Source organism: Mustelus asterias, chromosome 21 (genome assembly GCF_964213995.1).
Source record: "Mustelus asterias chromosome 21, sMusAst1.hap1.1, whole genome shotgun sequence".
Lineage (NCBI taxonomy): Eukaryota > Metazoa > Chordata > Chondrichthyes > Carcharhiniformes > Triakidae > Mustelus > Mustelus asterias.
Window position 1 is genome coordinate 16,744,732 of NC_135821.1, and position 20,610 is coordinate 16,765,341.

General features: G+C 48.8%; 1 protein-coding gene across 5 annotated transcripts in view; it reads left to right on the forward strand.

Moving 5' to 3' along the window:
* The window catches only part of tcf20 (transcription factor 20), a 103,729-nt gene that overhangs the window by 42,302 nt on the left and 40,817 nt on the right, over positions 1-20,610 (forward strand). For 2 of the 5 annotated variants that reach the window (XR_013500400.1, XM_078237544.1), the window contains exons 2-3: positions 10,645-10,805; positions 17,566-17,840. The gene's annotated coding sequence lies outside the window, so the exon portion shown is untranslated. The remainder of the gene's footprint in view (positions 1-10,644; positions 10,806-17,565; positions 17,841-20,610) is intronic. The other 3 variants (XM_078237545.1, XM_078237548.1, XM_078237546.1) reach the window with 3 other exon arrangements.

A 20,610-nucleotide genomic window follows, 5' to 3' on the forward strand; every position in this document is an offset into this window, starting at 1 on the left:
GGCGAGGGTTGTTCTTCTTGGAGCAGAGGAGATTGAGAGGGGGAATGTGATTGAGACGTATAAAATTGAGGGGCATAGATAGAGTAGACAGGGGAAAACTTTTCCCTTGGTGCTGGGGTCAATGCCCAGGGGGCAGAGATTTATAGTAAGGGGCAGGAGGGTTTGGAGGGGATGTGAGGGTAAATCATTTCACCCAGAGGGTGATGGGAGTCTGGAACTCACTGCCTAAAAAAGTGGTGGAGGCAGAGACCCTCATAACATTTAGATGTATTTAGATGTTCACTTGCAATGCCAGGACAGACAAGACTGTGGGCTAAGTGCTGGAAAATGGGATTAGAATAGTTGGGTGGTATGTCTTTGACTGGCACAGACATGATGGGCTGAAGGGCGTTTTGTGTGCTTTAGACCCCTATGATAAAGGGTGGCACAGTGGTTAGCACTGCTGCCTCACAGCGCCAGGGACCCGGGTTCGATTCCAGCCTCGGGTCACTGTCTGTGCGGAGTCTGCACGTTCTCCCCGTGTCTGTGTGGGTTTCCTCCGGGTGCTCCAGTTTCCTCCCACACTCTAAAGATGTGCAGGTTAGGTGGATTGGCCATGTTAAATTGCCCCTTAGTGTCCAAAGATTGCAGGTTAGGTGGATTGGCCATGCTAAAACTGTCCCTTAGTGTCCAAAGATGTGCAGGTTAGGTGGATTGGCCATGCTAAATTGTCCCTTAGTGTCCAAAGATGTGCAGGTTAGGTGGATTGGGCAATGTTAAATTGCCCCTTAATGTCAGGTGGATTAGCAGGGTAAATATGTGGGGTTACGGGGATAGGGCAGGCTCGATGGGCTGAATGGCCTCCTGCACTCTCGGGATTCTATGATGACTATGACCGACGGGGCTACCATGCCTGGTGGGTGTTGCAGGAACTGGGTCCATGGACGAGGTTTTATTTTGATTTTTTGAGGTTCTGTTTGCTTTGCTGCAGTCTGGCTTTAAGGGACTGCGTTTGCATTTACTCCCACCATTTGTCGATTCTGTTCAGTTGGTTAACTGAAAGAGAGAGCACATTTTGTTGTGCCTGAGTCAATAATTTCGCTCTCGCTGCCTTGTGCACTCACTACTCTGGAAACGCTCGCGTGTGGAACACTGGACTCCGACTTTGGGGAGGTGTAGTGACCGAGAGGGAGAGTGGCAGGTTTGAGAGGCCGACCAGGGCGTGTTTGGAGATGAGTCTGAGAGTTTATGGTGAAAATTCTGTTCTTTATCTCCTGTGTTGGCTTTTGCTGCTGGGGAGGCAGGGGGAGGGTTAGGGAATGGCCGGTGCTTTGTTGCCATAGTGATTTGCTGGTGAGATTTAGTCAGCAGAGTCCTTCTTCCTCCCACACTCCTTTTCAACAGATTTGGAAGCCGTGAGGCAGGCCTCCCGAGTCCCCGTCTCTGGGCACGTTTCCTGATTCCCTCTTGAACAGCGACTCTGCTGCCATGGATTCCTTTACTGAAGTTAGGCCTCATTAGCAGCCTAGGCCTCGGCTCGGGCCTGGGTCTGGCCTGAGGCATTCAGCTGCCACAGTTGCCTTTTGCATCCACAGTAAACCAAGACGAGTGCTTACAGGCACAGCTCGCACTGTCTGGTTCACTGTACAGGTTGCCGTGTGGAGATTTTAAACTGGGGCCTCCCCCTAAGGCTCCACTTCTAAGCATTTTTCCCAAGAGGCCTGTGTCAGCTGCTGTGGTAATCTGATCCTTCCTGGAGAGATACGCAGGAGGACGTTTCCCGATTAAAAAAAAAAAAATCCTGGACTTCCACAGGAGGACAATCCCAGATTAAATCCCCGGTCGAGTGAGTTCCGTTCACTGATCCCGGACAAGCTCTCAGGCCAGATTTCCGAGTTAGCCCCAGTGCCCCCCCCCCGCCCCGGGATCTGCCTCTGGGTTGCCTGGCGACCCTGTCTGTGTCGATAATGAGTGAGCAAACCCAGGTGGGATGGGTGGCACAGCGGTGAGCACTGCTGCCTCACAGCGCCAGGGTTCGATTCCCAAGTTGGGTCACTGTCTGTGCAGAGACTGCACATTCTCCCCGTCTCTGCGTGGGTTTCCTCCGGGTGCTCCGGTTTCTTCCCACAGTCCGAAAGACGTGCTGGTTAGGTGCATTGGCCGTGCTAAATTCTCCCTCCATGTACGCAAACAGGCGCCAGAATGTGGCGACTAGGGGATTTTCACAGTAACTTCATTGCAGTGTTAATGTAAGACTACTTGTGGCACTAATAAATAAACTTAAAACCTCCAACAGTAATTGTGTGAGCTTGCCCTTTTTTGAGATGAAACGCAGGATCAGGAGAAGGCCATTCAGCCCCTCGAGCCTGTCCTGCTATTTAATTAGATCATTGCTGCTCTGTATCTCATCTGTTTAACGCTTTGTATCCTGTGATATGCTTACCATCACAAACTGGCTTCTCTCGATCTCCAAAACATTAACTGTGCCCCACCCCTGCACTCTTGCCATTGGTCCATCGCTCAATGTTACTGCAACTAATAAATAATTAGTCACTTGGTGCAGAATTTGAGTATCGCTGACAAAAGGCACATGCTGTCGAAGTTTTTCATCTTGCACTCATCAGGGTAACTTGTAAGAAGACCACATTGTAAAGGCAACAACAATCTATATACTGCATGAGAAGAGAGTGCTGCTTGGTTGACGAGTGGACTCTGGCAGGGGTGTTGCCATGACATTAACTGATGACTGACAGTTAACTGCCAAGCATTATGTAAATTGAAACCAAGCTGGTTGACTCTGGCCAAGGTGTTTGCCCAGGGAAATGAACAAGAGAATGGCTGTCATGTTTTTGTTTGTTGAAAAAGGCGCAATGCTTGTACATGTTCCTTTTGTCTGCCAAGGGCAGCGCCCCATGTACTAATATATGTAGCTTCCAGCGTGCGTAGGTGTGCCAACTCTGAACCTGACCATCTTAAGTTGATTGTCAGGGTCATTCTTGGCACAATCAGAATTGTTAAGCAATTGTTGTCCAATTGGTGAATCACATCTAATTTTGGACACTCTGTTCTGAGTTTTGCAAACAGGGTTTGGTGGGGTATGGTCTGTACCTTGCCCTTGCAAACCGCCAATACGATCCACCAGTCTTTAGGTGTACGACCTGCATACCTGGCATCACAACGGCATTGAAACTCATTTACCACTTGTGTGTGATAGGCAGATGATGAAATAATTGTGTTAGTTATGATTTGAAAATGTTCTGATTATTCTCCAGGGATTTACTTATGGGAATCGTATAGTACGTAGAGGCCATTAGGCCCATCAAATCTGTGCTTGCTCCTGTAAAGAATTAATCCACTTAGTCCCACTCCACCCTCCTCCCTCCCCCACCACCCCGCATCTCTCTGCATTATTTTTCCTTTGAAGCTTATTTAAAGTTTATTGTTGTTAGTGTCACAAGTAGGCTTAAATTAACACTGCAATGAAGTTACTGTGAAAATCCCCTGGTCGCCACACTGTTCGGGTACACTGAGGGAGAATTTAGCATGGCCAATGCCCCTAACCAGTCTTTCAGACTGTGGGAGGCAACTGGAGGAAACCCACGCAGACACGGGGAGAACGTGCAGATTCCACGCAGGCAGTGACCCAAGCCGGGAATCGAACCCAGGTCCCTGGAGTTGTGAGACATCAGTGTCACCACTGAGCCACTGTGTCCATGTGGGTTTCCTCCCACAGTCCGAAAGACGTGCTGGTTAGTTGCACTGGCCGTGCTAAATTCTCCCTCAGTGTACCCGAACAGGCGCCAGAGTGTGGTGACTGGAGAATATGTATTTACTGACTTAAGAGGTATTTCCAAATCCTAACTACATTTACAAGCAAAAGGTTTTCCCTCACATCACCTAGGATTTTTTTGCACCCTGCTTATTGATTGTTCAGCCTTTGGCAGCGAGTTGTTTTTTCATTTAATCTATCCATGTCGGATTTTGATTACTGCTGCCAAATCCGCTGTTTAATTGTTCAGATTCTGCAGACTCTACGCGTAACTGCTACCCCTCATCCTGCAATGACTCATCTCTCTCTCCCTGGGTGAAATCACTGGGAGGTACAATCTTGTCCCCCTCGCTGGGTGAAGTCAGTGGGAGGTACTGGGTTGCTCTATCAGGCAGCACAGTTGTTTTGCTCTGGCTTGGTGAAAATCAGGCTAAGTTGCTGAATGCAGGGGAATGATCAGTGAAGGTGGAACAGGGAAGCGACGGCACTCAGTGACTGCCGCTTTGGAGGTCGTTCTGCATCAATGAACACACTGTTGATTTTTTTTTTTGTAAATAAAACACAGGAAGGAAAGGAGACTGCAGGCAGTTCTGTTCAGCCTTGCCCGAGTTAGTCACAAGGTGTGGCACAGTGGCTAACGCTGCTGCCTCACAGCGCCAGGGACCCAGTTTCGATTCCGGCCTCGGGTGACTGTGTAGTCTGCTCGTTGTCCGCGTGGGTTTCCTCCGGGTGCTCCGGTTTCCTCCCACACTCCAAAGCTGTGTCGGTTAGATGGATTGGTCATGTTAACTTGCCCCTTAATATCCAAAGATGTGCAGGTGAAGTGGATTGGCCATGCTAAATTGCCCCTTAGTGTTCAAAGATGTGCAGGTGAGGCGGATTGGCCATGCTAAATGCATGGGATAACAGATTGTTGCAAATGCTTCAGCTTTATCTTTTGCACTGATGTGCTGGGTGCTCAATGTATTATTGAGGACGGGGATATTTGTAGAGACTCCTCCTCCCGTGAGTTGTTTAAATTATTCACCACCATTCATGTCTGGACGTGGTAAGGCTGCAGCGATTAGATCCGATCCGTTGTTGTGGAATTGCTTAGCTTGGTCTATCACTTGCTGCTTATGCTGTTTGGCACGCAAGTAGTCCTGTTTGGTAGCTTCACCAGGTTGACACCACGTTTTTATGTATGCCTGGTGCTGCTCCTGGTATGTCCTGTTGCACTCTCCATTGAACCAGGGTTGATTCCCTGGCTTGGTGGGAATGGTAGGGTGGGTGATGTGCCGGGCCGTGAGGTTACAGACTGTGGTTGAGTACAATTCTGCTGATGGTCCACAGCGCCTCAGGGAGGCCTGGCCTTTGAGTTGCTCCATTCCATTGAGTACGGTGATAGTGCCACACAACACAAAAGAGAGTATCCTCAATATAAAGACTGGTACAGAATTCAAAAATAACCCCACTGCCCTGCTCCCTCTCTGTCTGTACGTTCCCCTGTCCCCAACACTCATCCAATTGCTTCTCAGTGAAGTCGAATAAGCTGTGTCCCAATTATTTACCGTGACCGCATTCCATCCACCAAGTGTTTGCTCTAATGTCTTTGTGTGTCTCCCTCCCCAATCGTGGTCCCTCATTCCTAACTCCCCCACCCCTTCCACCTCCTGTCCATTCATCCATCAAAACAGTTCGCAGTGAAGTAGATGAATTAACAGTGCAAATAGATTTTCTTTAATTCCTTCGTGGGACACGGACGTCGCTGGCTGGCCAGCATTTATTGCCCATCCCTAGTTGCCCTTGGAGGGCAGTTGAGAGTCAACCACATTGCTGTGGCTCTGGAGTCACGTGTAGGCCAGACCGGGTAAGGACGGCAGATTTCCTTCCCTAAAGGACATTAGTGAACCAGATGGGTTTTTCCGACAATGGTTTCATGGTCATCAGTAGATTCTTAATTCCAGATATTTTTTATTGAATTCAAATTCCACCAGCTGCCGTGGGGGATTCGAACCTGGGTCCACACACACTAGCTGGGTTCTGGATTAGTAGTCCAGCAAATATACCACTAGGCCATCGCCTCCCTGAACATTAGGGTATAGTTGACGTATGAGGAGCGTTTGAGGACTCTGGGTCTGTACTTGATGGAGTTTAGAAGGATGAGGGGGGGATCTCATTGAAACTTACAGAATACTGAAAGGCCCGGATAGAGTGGACATGGAGATGATGTTTCCATTAGTCGGAGAGACTAGGATCCAAGGGCACAGCCTCAGAGTAAAGGGACGACCCTTTAGAACTGAGATGAGGAGGAATTTCTTCAGCCAGAGGGTGATGCATCTGTGGAATTCATTGCATAGAAGGCTGTGGAGGCCAGGTCATTGAGTGTATTTAAGGCAGAGATAGAATCATAGAATAGAATCCTACAGTGCAGAAAGAGGCCATTCGGCCCATCGAGTCTGCACCAACCACTATCCACATATCCCTACATACTTGCCCACTAATCCCTCTAACCTATGCATCCCGGGACACTAAGGGGCAATTTAGAATGGCCAATCAACCTAGCCCGCACATCTTTGGACAGTGGGAGGAAACCGGAGCACCCGGAGGAAACCCACGCAGACACAGGGAGAATGTGTAAACTCCACACAGACAGCGACCCGAGCCGGGATTCGAACCCAGGTCCCTGGAGCTGTGAAGCAGCAGTGCTAACCACTGTGCTACCGTGCCGCCCCGTAGATAGGTTCTTGATTGGTAAGGGGATCAGAGGTAATGGGGATGAGAAACTTATCGGCTGTGAATGAATGGTGGAGCAGACTCGATGGGCCAAATGGCCTGATCCTGCTCCTATATCTGATGGTCAATTACAGAGACATGGCTGCAGGGTTAGCAAGGATGGGAACTGACCATCCGGGGGTATTCATTATTTAGGAAGGACAAAAAAAAGGGAATGGAGGTGGGGTAGCATTGTTAATAAAGGAACAAATTAAATCAGCAGTGAGGGAGGCGATTGGCTTGGAAAAATTATGATGTGAATCTGGATGGATGGAGATGAGAAACATCAAGAGGTGTCTATAGGCCTACAGTCAGTAATGGGGATATAAGGGAAGGTATTAAATAAGAAACCAGAGATGCTTGCAACAAGAGTATGACTACAACAATTGATTTTAATTTGCATGTCGATTGGACAAAGCAAAGAGGGTTTTTTGAGGTATTGAGGGGAGAGAGCGGGAAGATGGCATTGAGATTGAAGGTCAGCCATGATCATATAGAATGGTGGGACAGGCTCAAAGGGCCGAATGGCCTACTCCTAGTTTCTATGCAAAGCCACCTCATTTTAATCTCATTTTAGCTGGGAGTTGCCGAGCGCCAAGGTTGCCTTGTGCTCCCTGGGAATCGAAGGTTCATCTCCTCAGCGCTGCTGTCAGCCAACCCAAGAGAGGAATCATTCCAGCGGTTTTGTTTTAAAAAAAAAATGTTTTGCTTATTAATGTTGGCGAAGGGCAGAAGCTATTTAATGGAGGCAATCTGGCAATGAGGAGGCTCTTCGCTTCCCAGTTGCAGTGCAAGGGCGGACATTGAGGCGATGGATGTAGTGGGGATGGGGCAGGAGTTGGTCCCATCAGAGTTATAGAAAAGAATCTCTACAGTGCAGAAAGAGGCCATTCGGCTCGTCGAGCCTGCACCGACAACAATCCCACCCAGGCCCTATCTCCGTAGCGGCACGGTGGCAGTGTTTGGCACTGCTGCCCCACCGCGCCAGGGACCCAGGTTCAATTCCCAGCTTGGGTGACTGTCTGTCTGTGCGGAGTCTGCACGTTCTCCCCGTGTCTGCGTTGGTTTCCTCCGGGTGCTCCGGTTTCTTCCCACAGTCCAAAGATGCGCAGGTTAGGTGGGTTGGCCATGCTAAATTCTCCCTCAGTGTCAGGGGGAACTAGCTAGAGTAAATGCATGGGGTTATGGGGATAGGCCTTGGGCGGGATTGTGATCGGTGCAGACTTGATGGGCCAAATGGCCGCCTCCTGCACTAGGATTCTATGAACTGTAACCCCACGTATTTACACTGCTAATCCCCCTGACACTAAGGGGCAATTTAGCATGGCCAATCAACCTAACCCGCACATCTTTGGAGTGTGGGAGGTAACCAGAGCACCCAGAAGAAACCCATGCAGACACGGGGAGAACGTGCAGACTCCTCACAGACAGTGACCAAGGCCAGAATTGAACCCGGGTCGCTGGCGCTGTGAGGCAGCAGTGCCATAGTGCCACCCTAAAAGCAACCGCGACAGGACTCGAACCTTCAATCTTCTGATACCATCACTGGAAACACCAAAGTCAGACGCCTTATCCATTCGACCACACGGTCCAGACATTGTCCGACTGGCTCCCATTCCGACCTCCATGCTGATTGTCCCTGTACCCAGAGTATCTCCTCCTTCAGTGGCGTGTGGGAGAGGATGGAGGGTTCTGGGCCGGGTGGTGGAGTGCAAACTCTGGAGGTGAATGGAGCCTGAAGCTAGCCTAGGGACAGCCTGAAGGCCTAGGCCTCAAACTCCCACCCTCTCAGTATCCATGGTGATGAAAGGGGACTCGCTGGTTTAAACCCTTTGGTGAACTCTCTCCAGCCTGACTCACAGGGGGAAAAAAAACTTGTCAACAACACAAAGAGGTTGTCTTAAAATAATTTAGACCTTGTGATGGAGAAACAAGGGTTGAATCAGATGGGGAGGGGGGGGAGATAGGGTGATGACTGTGCAGAAATGTCCACCCATTAACATGTGAAGCTCAATGATTTAATTTTTAAAAACCCTTTGAGGATTGCTGGCAAGGTGAATATATCCATTGCAATCGGCCAGAGTTTTGGTATAATTGAGTGTCTCGGGAGATGAGGGCAGCCATGTTACTGGGGGTTGAAGACACACAGAGGCCTGGCCAGCCCAAAGGACATTATTGAACCACTTTGAATTTTACAAATTCCGAGAGCTTCACGCACACCTTTACCAGCTTTTAATTTCCCAGTTTTTAAAAATTGATCCAACTCCTCGATCTGTCTATGTGGGATTCAGCCTAAATTTCCTGGGATTTACCAGACCAGCCTTTTGAGCACAAACCCAAAACTGGTGCTCGGAGGGTCAGTGCTAAGGGAGCGCCGCACTGTCGGAGGGTCAGTGCTGAGGGAGCGCCGCACTGTCGGAGGGTCAGTGCTGAGGGAGCGCCGCACTGTCGGAGGGTCAGTGCTGAGGGAGTGCCGTGCTGTCGGAGGGTCAGTGCTGAGGGAGCGCCGCACTGTCGGAGGGTCAGCGCTGAGGGAGTGCCGTGCTGTCGGAGGGTCAGCACTGAGGGAGCGCCGCTCTGTCGGATGGTCAGCGCTGAGGGAGCGCCGCACTGTCGGAGGGATCAGTGTCGAGGGAGTGCACCTTTGGGGGAACATTGCTGCACTGTCTTTCAGTTTAAACTTTAAATCGAGGTCCTGTCTTCCCACTCAAAAGACCATTAAAGAAATCCCATGGCAATAGTGCCAAGTGCTGGGGTGTCCTGCCTCGTGGCCTGGCCGACATTCCCTCTCTCTCGGACAACACAAATGAGAGATTATCTGGTGATTGTGACATTACTGTGTGTGGGAGCTTGCTGGGTGTAAATTGGCTGCAGTGTTTCCTACATTTTCAGCATTGACTGCACTTCAAAATGTATTTCATTTGACTGTGAAGTTTTTTGGTCCTCCTGAGGTGTGGAGGCTGCTGTTTCAGTTGAAAGATGCTAGTGTGGCTTTCAGCAATTTAAACCTGGGTGTGAGAGAGGAGGGAAACCTGGTGGCCCCGGCTCTCTGGCCCTGCAGTAGGCCCTGGTGCCCCTCCCCCTCCCGGCTCTGCTGTGGGCCCAGGCTGCCCCGACCCCCCCCTAGGCCTGCGGCATAACCTGGCTCCAACCACCAGCAGTTCCCTCTTCATATCAGGTTCTGGAGGTACGGGTGAAGGAGAAAAATTCCCCCATGCATGAGACCAGAACTGAAGCCAAAACTCTGGAATTTGCTCCCTATTTCTCTCTGTCTCTCTAACTCGCTCTCTCTCTCTCTCTCCTCTCTCTTTCTTTTAGCTGTTGACTAAAAGGTCCTTCTTTGGTTTAGCTTTTGATCACAGATACCTGGGAACGCCACCACCTGCAAGTTCCCCTCCAAGTCACTCACCATCTTGATTTGGGAAATATATCGGCCGTTCCTTCACCGTCGCTGGGTTAAAATCCTGGAACTCCCACCCTAACAGCACTGTGGGTGTACCTACACCACATGGACTGCAGTGATTCAAGAAGGCAGCTCACCACCACCTTCTCGAGGGGCAATTAGCGATGGGCAATGAATGCTGGGCCCAGCCAGCGATGGCTACATTCCTTGAATGGGAAGAAAAACCTGAATTGATTAAACTTTATCGGTGGCACAGTGGTTAGCACTGCTGCCTCACAACGCCAGGGACCCGGGTTTGATTCCCGGCTCGGGTCACTGTGTGGAGTTTGCACGTTCTCCCCGTGTCTGCGTGGGTTTCCTCCGGGTGCTCCGGTTTCCTCCCACAGCCCAAAGATGTGTGGATTGGCCGTGCTAAATTGCCCCTTAGTGTCAGGGGGACTAGCGGGGTAAATACTTGGTGTTTCAGGGATAGGGCCCGGTTGGGATTGTTGTCGGTGCAGGCTCGATGGGCCGAATGGCCGCCTCATGCACTGTAGGGATTCTATGATTCTCATGTAAATACCCCTGTGAGGCCGTCTGGGTGTCTCACTGCCAAAGGTGCAGTCCAAATGCAAGTTGTTGTTGTTGTAAGAATCTGTTCAGATCTGCTGATTGGCTGCACGGGATTTGCGTCTGAACTCCTCTCCCATTTGTTATTTTCTAACACCCCCCCTCCCCCCCCAATCTCCAATCACCACAGCTGCAGGAGATTTCCAGATGTGCCGGCGAGTGCTCCTAAGGAGAGGCCCAAGGAGTCGTGAGGCAGCTGGTGGCGTTCCAGTCCGTCGGAGACCCAGCCGGAGCGCGATGGGCGACTGGGAGTGAGCGGGAGGATACGCCAGTGAGGGTCAGAGTTGAATGGTGAGTGGTGCATTGTGGGAGTGCCGAGGTCGCAGTCCTTTTGAGGTGCGAGTGTTACCGTGGCGATTTAGTGTGGGTGGGAATTCGATACGGGGGTGTTTTGGGGGGGGGGGGGGGGGGGAGGCGGGGGGTGTGTGTGCAGGGGTGCCGGTTATATTTTTCAGCCCCCGGTAAGTATTCAAAGACATTAATTTGATCAGCAGGTAGGTGGTCGAGTTTGAAGATTTTATTTCTCTGCTCGGTATTGGGGGAGATTGTAAATATTGTATTAAATTTATAGCTTAACTAGTTAAACTACTTCGGCTAACTACAGACGACCGACCATTCAGTGCTATTTCTAAACTTGAAAACCAGTTAGTTAAATAAAACACAATGAAAATGGCAAGGAAGGTGATGTGTTGCAGCTGCAGTATGTGGGTAAGGTGGACACCTCTGGCATGGAAGGTGATATGCTGCAGCTGTAGCATGTGGGCATGGTGGGCACCCGTGTGTTGGCAGGGTGGGTGATGTGTTGCAGCTGCAGCATGTGGCTGGGCTGGGCACCCATGTGATCCACGGCACCCACATCTGCTGCAGACTGAATTTCTGATTCCACAATGAATCAGGGAGGGGGGGGGGAAGGATACCAAGTCACTTGGTTCCAGGAGGCATGCTGCACCCCTTGGGCAGCTGCTTCGGATTCCCTCCCTGATCAGGTGTGGGAGAGTGTGACTGAGAGTGAGGGGGATTAGGGGATTCCAAAGGCCGCAATGGAGGCCCCTCAGTAATTGTCCAATGGGTTTGAGCTCCCTGCGGCCTGTTTATGGAAGAGGGCATGGACTGCAGGGAGGGTGAGCAAACTGACAATGGCACAGTGGTTAGCACTGCTGCATCACAGCGCCAGGGACCCGGGTTCAATTCCAGCCTCGGGTGACTGTCTGTGTGGAGTTTCTCCCCGTGTCTGCATGGATTTCATCGGTGTGCTCCAGTTTCCTCCCAAAGATGTGCGGGTTAGGTAAATTGTCCCTTAGTGACAGGGGGATTAGGAGGGTAAATACGTGGGGTTACAGGAATAGGGCCTGGGTGGGATTGTTGTCAGTGCAGACTCGATGGGCTGAATGGCCTCCTTCTGCACTGTAGGGATTCTATTCTATTCTAAAAAGATATAGTAGTTGTAGTAGGTGGACTGTTTAGGGGCATGAGGGGGGTGATTGATGCTGTTCTCCATAACCAAGACTGAGAGGCCCGAACAGTGTGTTGTCTGCTCAGTGCCAGGGTTAAGCACCTCCTCTGGGCTGCAGAGGAACTTGGAGAGGGAGGGGAAGGATTTGGTTGTCATGGGTGCCAATAACGTAGAGAGAAGTAAAAACAGAGAAGTTCTGCCCAGGGCGTTTGAGCAGCTAGGGGCTACATTAAAAAGCAGAACCACATAGGTAACAATCTCTGGATTCCTCCTGAGCAAATGAACACGGTGCCACAGTGGTTAGCACTGCTGCCTCACAGCGCCGGGACCCGAGTTCGATTCCAGCTTTCGGTGACTGTGTGTGCGGAGTCTGCACGTTCTCCCTGTGTCTGCGTGGGTTTCCTCCGGATGCTCCGGTTTCCTCCCACTCTTCAGAGATGTGCAGTTAGGTGGATTGGCCATGCTAAATTGCCCTTTAGTGTCCGGAGGACTAGCTAGGTAAACAGGTGGGATTATGGGAATAGGGCCTGGGTGGGATTGTTGTCGGTGCAGACTCGATGGGCCGAATGGCGGCCTCCTGCACTGTAGGGATTCTATGACTGGGCAATAGTAAAGTTTAGTTATTAATCATGAGTAGGCTGACGTTAAAACTGCAATGAGGTAACTGTGAAATTCCCCTAGTCGCCACACTCCGGCGCCTGTTCGGGTACACTGAGGGAGAATTTAGCACGGCCAATGCACCTAACCAGCATGTCTTTCAGACTGTGGGAGGAAACCAGAGCACCCGGAGGAAACCCACGCAGACATGGGACTGTGTGATGAATTGATGGCATGGAGATGAATGGTTTTAGATCAAATCGCCAGTACAGGGACATGATTGCAAGGTGACCAGGGTTGGGAAATAAATTTCCAGGCTTTACAACAGGCAGAGTGGAAAATATAGCAGGATTGCCCTGATAATAAAGGATGACATAGCGAGAAAGGATCTTGGCACAAGACATTGGGAAGTAGAATCGGTGGATGGAGATCAGGAATAGCAAGCGCCAAAAACGCTGAGGCCCCTATTGAACAGACTATTAAACTATAAATTATTTGAGCTGATTAGACAATATAATAGTTGTGGAGGACTTGAATCTTCATGTAGACCGGGCCAATAAAATTAGCAAGGTCTCGTAGATGAATACGTAGAATGCTTTTTAAAGTGCATCCGATTGACAAAAACTTAGCAAGAAAGATCCATCCATGTCTTACTAAGAAGGATCGGGGTTAATATTAGATTAAAAGAAGAGGCTTATAATCTCACATAGAAGTAAGTCTGAAGATTGGGAGTGTTTGAGAAACCAGCAAAGGGCCACCAAAATATTGCTAAAGAGGGAAAAAGTAGAATCATAGAATCCCTACAGTGCAGATGAGGCCATTCGGCCCAGCGAGCCTGCACTGATGACAATCCCACCCAGCCCCTATCCCCGTAACCCCATGTATTTACCCAGCTAATCCCCTTGACACTAAGGGGCGATTTAGCATGACCAATCCACCTAACCTACACATCTTTGGACTGTGGGAGGAAACCCACGCAGAAACAGGGAGAGCGTACAAACTCCACATAGTCTCACAAACCAACCTAACCCGCACATCTTTGGACAATAAGGGGCAATTTAGCACAGTCAATCCACCTAACCCGCACATCTTTGGACAATAAGGGGCAATTTAGCACGGCCAATCCACCTAACCCGCACATCTTTGGACAATAAGGGACAATTTAGCATGGCCAATCCACCTAACCCGCACATCTTTGGACTGTGGGAGGAAACGGGAGGAAACCTACTCAGAAACAGGGAGAACGTGCAAACTCCCAGAGTCTCACAAATGGCCAATCCACTTAACCTGCACATCTTTGGACAATAAAGGGCAACTTAGCACGGCCAATCCACCTAACCTGCACATCTTTGGAGTGTGGGAGGAAACCCACGCAGACACGGGGAGAATGTGCAAACACCACACTGACAATGATCTGAGGCTGGAATTGAACCCAGGCCCCTGGCAGCAGTACTAACCACTGTACCACTCCACTGTACCACTCCACTGTACCACTCCACTGTACCACTCCACTGTACCACTTCACTGTACCACTCCACTGTACCACTTCACTGTACTACTCCACTGTACCACTCCACTGTACCACTCCACTGTACCACTCCACTGTACCACTTCACTGTACCACTCCACTGTACCACTCCACTGTACCACTCCACTGTACCACTCCACTGTACCACTTCACTGTACCACTCCACTGTACCACTCCACTGTACCACTCCACTGTACCACTCCACTGTACCACTTCACTGTACTACTCCACTGTACCACTTCACTGTACCACTCCACTGTACCACTCCACTGTACCACTCCACTGTACCACTTCACTGTACTACTCCACTGTACCACTCCACTGTACCACTTCACTGTACCACTTCACTGTACCACTTCACTGTACCACTCCACTGTACCACTCCACTGTACCACTTCACTGTACCACTCCACTGTACCACTTCACTGTACCACTTCACTGTACCACTTCACTGTACCACTTCACTGTACCACTCCACTGTACCACTCCACTGTACCACTTCACTGTACCACTTCACTGTACCACTTCACTGTACCACTTCACTGTACCACTTCACTGTACCACTTCACTGTACCACTTCACTGTACTACTCCAATGCAAGAGTAAAGTAGCCATGAATGTTGAAACGAATTCCAAGAATTTTTACCAAGTATACAAAAAGGAAGAGAGTAGCTAAAGTCGACATTAGACAGTTAGAAGCAGAGACAGGTGAAATTATCTTTGGGAGAATGTAGAAGTGGCAGAGACATTGAAGAAATATCTTGTCTGACTTCACTATAGAAGACGCACGTTACATACCAGAAATAGATGGTTACCTCGGGGTTAATAAGGGTGAGGAAATTAAGATGAGTAATATCAACAGAGGAAAACGTACTGGAGAAACTCCTGGGATCTGATGGTCTATATTGTAGGGTTCTAAAAGAGAGAGCTGCAGAGGCAGTGACTACACTGGCAAAGGTTTCCCAAAATTCCCGGGAATTTTGGAATGGTCCCAAAAGTTAGTAAGTGTAACACCGTTCTTCAAGTAAGGAGGGAGTGAGAAAACCGGGAACTACAGGCCTAACTTTGCTGGCCTATTATTAAAGGGCGGCACGGTAGCACAGTGGTTAGCACTGCTGCTTCACAGCTCCAGGGACTTGGGTTCGAATCCCGGCTTGGGTCACTGTCTGTGTGGAGTTTGCACATTCTCCTCGTGTCTGCGTGGGTTTCCTCCGTAAGAAGTTTAACAACACCAGGTTAAAGTCCAACAGGTTTATTTGGTAGCAAAAGCCGCACAAGCTTTCGGAGCTCCAAACCCCTTCAGGTGAGTGGGAATTCTGTTCACAAACAGAGCATATAAAGACACAAACTCAATTGAGCCCTCCAAGGGGCTTGGAGCTCCGAAAGCTTGTGTGGCTTTTGCTACCAAATAAACCTGTTGGACTTTAACCTGGTGTTGTTAAACTTCTTACTGTGTTTACCCCAGTCCAACGCCGGCATCTCCACATCATGGGTTTCCTCCCACAGTCCAAAGATGTGCGGGCTAGGTTGATTGGCCATTCTAAATTGCCCCTTAGTGTCCCAGGATGCATAGGTTAGAGGGATTAGTGGGTAAGTATGTAGGGATATGGGGATTGTGTTTGGTGCAAACTCGATGGGCCGAATGGCCTCTTTCTGCACTGTAGGATTCTATGATTCTAAGTCTTAGCAATGCATTTAGGATGAGACAAGGCGACATAGTTTTACAAAAAGGTCAAGTTTGACAAATTTAGTGTAGTTTCTGAGGATATAACTGGTAGATAAAGTGGAACTAGTAGATGTAGTATACTTGGATCTCCAGAAAGGCATTCGATAAGGTGCCGCATAAAAGCTGAAAACACAAGATAAAGGCTCTTGGAGTTGGAATTTGAATGGATAGAGGATTGGTTAACGGGCAGGAAGAGGCAAATAGTGATAAACGCTGTATTTTCAAGTTGGGAGGCTGTGACTAATGGAGTGTTGCCAGGATCAGCGGTGGGGTCTCAGCTATTTACAATCTATATTACTGACTTCGATAAAGAGACAGAGTAATGCATCTATCGTTAACCAGTAATCCAAGCTGAGATACAGAGACTACAAAAAGATCTTGATGGGTTAAGTGAGCAGGTAACCAGGTGGCAGATGGGGTATAATGTATAAAGTGTGAGGTTCTTCACTTTAGTGGTAGAATTTTTTATAAAAGTGCAGAACTTGCAAATGCTGATGTTCAGATAGATTCTTAGAAGGAACGCAGAAAGGTATTATGATAGTATAGAAGGAGTGCTCATGTTACAGAATGCAGTGAAGGTTTACCAGACTGATTCATGGGATGGCGGGACTGAGGTATAAGGAGGGATTGAGTTGGTTAGGATTATATTCACTGGAGTTCAAAAGAATGAAGGGGGATTTCATAGAAACCTATAAAATTCTACCAGGAGTAAACAGAGTAGCTGCAGGGAGGATGTTCCCGATGGTGGGGGAACAAAGAACAATACAGCACAGGAACAGGCCCTTCGGCCCTCCAAGCCTGCGCCGCTCATGTGCCCGCTAGACCATTCTTATGTATCCCTCTATTCCCAGTCTGTTCATGTGGTTATCTAGATAAGTCTTAAACGATCCCAGCGTGTCCGCCTCAATCACCTTGCTTGGCAGTGCATTCCAGGCCCCCACCACCCTCTGTAAAATATGTCCTCCTGACATCTGTGTTGAACCTTGCCCCCCTCACCTTGAACCCGTGACCCCTTGTGTTCGTCACCTCCGACCTGGGGAAAAAGCTTCCCACTGTTCACTCTATCTATGCCCTTCATAATTTTATACACCTCTATTAGGTCGCCCCTCATCCTCCGTCTTTCCAGGGAGAACAACCCCAGTTTACTTAATCTCTCCTCATAGCTAAGACCCTCCATACCAGGCAACATCCTGGTAAACCTTCTCTGTACTCTCTCCAAAGCCTCCACGTCCTTCTGGTAGTTTGGTGACCAGAACTGGACGCAGTATTCCAAATGTGGCCTAACCATCATTCTATACAGCTACAGGATGTCGAGATCCAGGGGTCATAGTCTAAGGATAAGGGGTAAACCTTTTAGGACTGAGATTAGGAGAAATTTCTTCACCCACAGAGTAGTGAGCCTGTGGAATTCACTACCACAGAAAGCAGCTGAGGCTAAAATATTGTTTTCAAGAAGGAATTAGATACACCATTTTTTGATTTGATTTATTATTGTCACGTATTGGGATAAAGTGAAAAGTATTATTTCTTGCGTGCTATACAGACAAAGCATGCCGTACATAGAGTACATAGGGGAGAAGGAAAGGAGAGGGTGCAGAATGTGGTGTTACAGTCACAGCTAGGGTGTAGAGAAAGATCAACTTAATGCAAGGTAAGTCCATTCAAAAGTCTGATGGCAGCAGGGAAGAAGCTGTTCTCGAGTCGGTTGGTACGTGATCTCAGACTTTTGTATCTTTTTCCCCGACAGAAGAAGGTGGAAGAGAGAATGTCCGGGGTGCGTGGGGTCCTTGATTATGCTGGCTGGTTTCCCGAGGCGGCGAAGGGATCAAAGAATATGGGGGGAAGGCGGGATCGGAACAAAGAAAATTACTGCACAGGAACAGGCCCTTCGGCCCTCCAAGCCTGCACCGACCATGCTGCCCGACAATGTCAGGATTATTGAATTTGATGATTAGCCATGATCGTACTGGAAGGGCTGAATGGCCTACTCCTGCTTCTAGTTTCTATGTTTCTATGCAAATGGCACGTGGTCTTAATTGCAAGGAGATTGGGTAGAGCAAGAATAAAGAAATCTGGGTATAATTGTACAGGGATTTTGACATCACATCTGGAATAGTGTGTGCAGCTTTGGCCTCCATGTTTCAGGGGGAGGTACCTACGCCGGAGCTGGGTACAGTAAAGATTCACTAGATTGGGCCATGGGATGACAGGGTTGTCCTGGGATCAGAGTCTGAGCAAATGGGATCTGTATTCTCTGGAATTCAGAGGATTGAGAGGTGATCTCATTGAAACATACGGGATTATGAAGAGGATTGGCAGAGTAAATATTAGGATTTCTTTTTTTCCGACTGTGGAATCTAAATCATGGTGAGGGGGACGTGCAGCCCTGGGATAAGGGCGTCAGCCATTTTGGACGGGGATGAGGAGAAATTTCTTCACTCAAAGGGTTGTGAATCTTTGGAATTTTCTACCTCGGAGGGTGATGGATGTCCCAGCATTGAATATATTTGGGATAGACGGATTTATGTGGTCTCGGAGTCGAGGGATTTGGGGAGGGTGCGGGTGAAAAGATGGAGTTTAAAGCCAGAAATTAGTTGTGATCGTACAGAATGGTGGAGCAGACTTGACAGGCCGAATGGTCCCGTCCTGCCCCTATTTCTGGTGTCCTGTGACCTGTTGTAATCAGTTCTGTGGGGTGAGTGGCCCCAAGCTAATCTCAGGAAGGCTCTCAACTGTGACCCCCACGCTGGCCTGGATGTTATCTGGTCAGACCGGTTAGCCAAGCTCTCATCATGTTTAGCAGAACAAATACAGTCATAGAGGTTTACAGCATGGAAACAGGCCCTTCGGCCCAACTTGTCCATGCCGCCCTTTTAAAACCCCTAAGCTAATCCCAATTGCCCACATTTGGCCCATATCCCTCTATACCCAGAATACCCATGTAACTGTCTAAATGCTTTTTAAAAGACAAAATTGTACCTGCCTCTACTACTACCTCCAGCAGCTTGTTCTAGACACTCACTACCCTCTGTGTGAAAAAATTACCCCTCTGGACACTTTTGTATCTCTCCCCTCTCACCTTAAACCTATGCCCTCTAGTTTTAGACTCCCCTACCTTTGGGAAAAGATATTGACTATCTAGCTGACCTGTGCCCCTCATTATTTTATAGACCTCTATAAGATCACCCCTCAGCCTCCTACGCTCCAGAGAAAAAAGTCCGAGTCTATCCAGCCTCTCCTTATAACTCAAACCATCAAGTCCCGGTAGCATCCTAGTAAATATTTTCTGCACTCTTTTTCTAGTTTAATAATATCCTTTCTATAATAGGGTGACCAGAATTGTACACAGTATTCCAAGTGTGGCCTTACCAATGTCTTGTACAACTTCAACAAAACGTCCCAACTTCTCTGTTCAATGTTCTGACCGATAAAACCAAGCATGCCGAATGCCTTCTTCACCACTCTGTCCACCTGTGACTCCACTTTCAAGGAGCTATGAACATATATCCCTAGATCTCTTTGCTCTGTAACTCTCCCCAATGCCCTACCATTAACTGAGTAAGTCCTGCCCTGGTTCGATCGACCAAAATGCATCATCCCGCATTTGTCTAAATTAAACTCCATCTGCCATTCATCAGCTCACTGGCCCAATTGATCAAGATCCCATTGCAATCTGAGATAACCTCCTTCACTGTCCATTATGCCACCAATCTTGGTGTCATCTGCAAACTTACTAACCATGCCTCCTATATTCTCATCCAAATCATTAATATAAATGACAAATAACAATGGACCCAGCACTGACCCCGAGGCACACCGCTGGTCACCTTTTTGAAGCAACATAGTGGGGGGGGGATGGGGGAGCCCCCGAACAGGGAGATCATTCAGTCAAGGCCGTCCGCCAATCTGAGGGAGACTAATCCCTGTGGATCTGCCCTTGTGGACCAGGAACCAACAGATTGTGAAAAGCAGGTGCTGGGAATCTGGAAGTAACATAGAACATAGAACAGTACAGCACAGTACAGGCCCTTCGGCCCTCGATGTTGTGCCGAGCTTGGTCCAAAACCAAGATCAAGCTATCCCACTCCCTATCATTCTGGTGTGCTCCATGTGCCTATCCAATAATCGCTTGAAAGTTCCTAAAGTGTCCGACTCCACTATCACAGCAGGCAGTCCATTCCACACCCCAACCACTCTCTGAGTAAAGAACCTACCTCGGACATCCCTCTTATATCTCCCACCATGAACCTTATAGTTATGCCCCCTAGTAATAGCTACATCCACCCGAGGAAATAGTCTCTGAACGTCCACTCTATCTATCCCCCTCATCATCTTATAAACCTCTATTAAGTCGCCTCTCAACCTTCTCCGTTCTAAAGAGAAAAGCCCTAGCTCCCTCAACCTTTCCTCATAAGACCTACCCTCCAAACCAGGCAGCATCCTGGTAAATCTCCTTTGCACTCTCTCCAATGCTTCCACATCCTTCTTATAGTGAGGTGACCAGAACTGCACACAATATTCCAAATGTGGTCTCACCAAGGTCCTGTACAGTTGCAGCATAACCCCATGGCTCTTGAACTCAAACCCCCTGTTAATAAACGCTAACACATTATAGGCCTTCTTCACGGCTCTATCTGCTTGAGTGGTAACCTTCAGAGATCTGTGGATATGAACCCCAAGATATCTCTGTTCCTCCACATTCCTCAGAACCCTACCGTTGACCCTGTAATCAACATTCAAATTTGTCCTACCAAAATGAATCACCTCGCACTTATCAGGGTTAAACTCCATC